The sequence below is a fragment of the Balaenoptera ricei genome, chromosome 1 (genome assembly GCF_028023285.1).
Source record: "Balaenoptera ricei isolate mBalRic1 chromosome 1, mBalRic1.hap2, whole genome shotgun sequence".
Taxonomy (NCBI): domain Eukaryota; kingdom Metazoa; phylum Chordata; class Mammalia; order Artiodactyla; family Balaenopteridae; genus Balaenoptera; species Balaenoptera ricei.
Window position 1 is genome coordinate 170,655,572 of NC_082639.1, and position 2,369 is coordinate 170,657,940.

Sequence of the window (2,369 nt, forward strand, 5' to 3'; positions counted from 1 at the left end):
CGTTTCTTTTTAAATGTCTTAGTAGGTGAATGTCCTATATGTCACTCACTCAACAACAATTTATCGAGCACTTACTATGTGCCAGGCACTGAGCTAGGCACACAGGACACATGGGTCCCTTCTTTACATTTCTTGGTAGGGGCCGCAGAAGAGAAGTCATATAGAGTTTTGCTGGATTCTACTATAGCTAAAACTGTGTTTAATTTAAGAATAAACTTCCCACTTTTTATATTAATAAGCTTGAATATATAATCATTCAGCATGTCACAATAAAATTTGAGTATGAATTTGAGTCTGAGAAGCTGTTAAGAGTTTGAGTGTCGAGGGTGAGGAAAGATACCACTTTAAAAGGGAAAATCATTTTGGAAATAATGTTACCTTATGTGCCAATAATCATTTCTATTTGATAAACTTAGCCAAAAAGTTGAGAGTTATAACTCAATAAAATACCAGTCAATAAACTGTCTAAAACAAAATAAGATAAACAAAAAAACTATGAGGCTATCTTCTCCACCTGTCTTCTCTGTCTCAACAAATAGCAGCTGGACTGTGGAGTCTTCCTTGACACTTCCCTCTCCCTTACTCTCTACGCTAATTCAATTTATTATCAAATTCTGTGGATTCTATCCCCAAACTATGTTTTATCCGTCACTTTGCTCCACCTCTACTGTTTTGCCTATAGACAAAGAAATGGTCTTCAAACCAGAACCCCCAGAAGAAGCACAGACTTTTAGGAGTGTGAGGCTAGTGATGGTTTTAAAGGAATCCATTTATAGATCCAGATCTTTATACATACCCTTTGCTAATCGTCATGAAGATTTGCCTTTCCTAACCTTTCTTTTGAAATCTTTCTTCACCCACTTTACAAGAAAAGACAAGCCCTCTCCCATCTGGAATCCCACTGTGGTGCTTTCCAGGTGTAAAAACTCTCGAGAACATTGCAGAGCCAATGCAAAAAAAAAAAAAAAAGAAAAAAAGAAAAAAAAATTTAAAGGAAGGAGCACTTCTTTCAATGATTAATTAAAGCATGTATAAGGGCCGGGAGTTCACGTGCGCAGTGGCTCGTGGGCTCCAGGGCCCAGCATGGGCACGGGGGCAGGGCGCGCACACCATGTACGCGGGCGATGTGCTGGACGAGGATCCCCCCCGTGTACCCCGGCCCCGCCAGAGCCACCAGTCTCGGCCTGGGCCTGCAAGCCTATGGCCTCCCACCCCCACCCCCGGGGCCCCCTCAGTACCCCGACTTTACCGGCTACTCACGTGGAGCATGCCCTTCTCTGTGCCGAAGGACGAATAAGCCCCAGCCGCCAGCCTGGCCCCGCTGGCATTCGGGCCCCCTCCGGACTTCAGCGCAGTGCCCGCGGCCCCCGGGGCCTGGCCCTGGTCTCCTGGCGCAGCCCCTCGGCTGCCCAGGCACACCGTCCTCACCCAGAGTGCAAAGCCGGACACCCTGTGAGGGGATGCGGTGCAGCCTGGCGGCCAGAGGCGGCGTTGGCAGCGGTAAGACCTGGACCAAAGACAAATACCGCGTGGTCTGCACTGACCGCCACTGCCAGGAGCTGGAGAAGGAATTCCACTACAGCCCAGCCGTTACATCACCATGCGGCGGAAATCAGAGCTGGCCGCCAACCTGGGGCTTACTGAACGCCAAGGGAAGCTCTGGTTCCAAAGTCGGCGGGCAAAGGAGCGCCAAGTCAACAAGAAGCAGCAGCAGTCACCCCTGCCAACCCATGATGTCACCCCCACTCCAGCTGTGCCGCCCCTGCTCCGCCAGCCTCCTGGGCGCCTCCTCCCCAAAAGTGCCTGTCAAGGAGGAGCACCTGCCGTAGCTCCCTGACCAGCCTTGTGGGCTGGGGGCCTTGGGGACTCAGGTGCTGGGAATGTGGCTCACGTTGGGGCCCAGGAGGCCTTGTCTAAGTCCGAGCCCTGCCACTGACCTTCTGAGTAACCTTGGACAAATCACCCACCCAGCCCCCGCATCCCCTGGGCTCATCAGTGCAGTGAGCCTTCTGGATAAGGACCTTTTCCAGCTCTGGTGTTCTAGGCCTCAGGGGGATTAGGGAGCCTGGGGTGGGAGGTCTTAATCCCCAGGGGGCTAGGGCCACCCAGCTCCTCTTCCATAGGCTCAAAGATGGGAGGCCCCTGTAGGGACTAGACTCCTGGAGAAAGGAGATGGAACCCAGAGAAGATGGAAGGCTTGCAGACCATGACCTGAGGTGGAGGGGGGGGCGGTAGTGTGAGCTTACACCTGCCTTTTCCTGCAGCCTCACCTCTACCTGCCCCCACTGTAACATGCCTTGAACCCTCTCCGGGATGCAAAGCACAAAGCCCGCAGGATGGGCCTGAGCCAGAGGCTCTGATGACCGTCC

General features: G+C 52.1%; 1 pseudogene; it reads left to right on the top strand.

Annotated features, from left to right (window-relative positions):
* The first annotated feature begins 1,111 nt into the window (after positions 1 to 1,111).
* On the top strand, positions 1,112 to 1,829 carry LOC132354018 (homeobox protein CDX-1-like; annotated as a pseudogene).
* Positions 1,830 to 2,369: the final 540 nt, after the last annotated feature.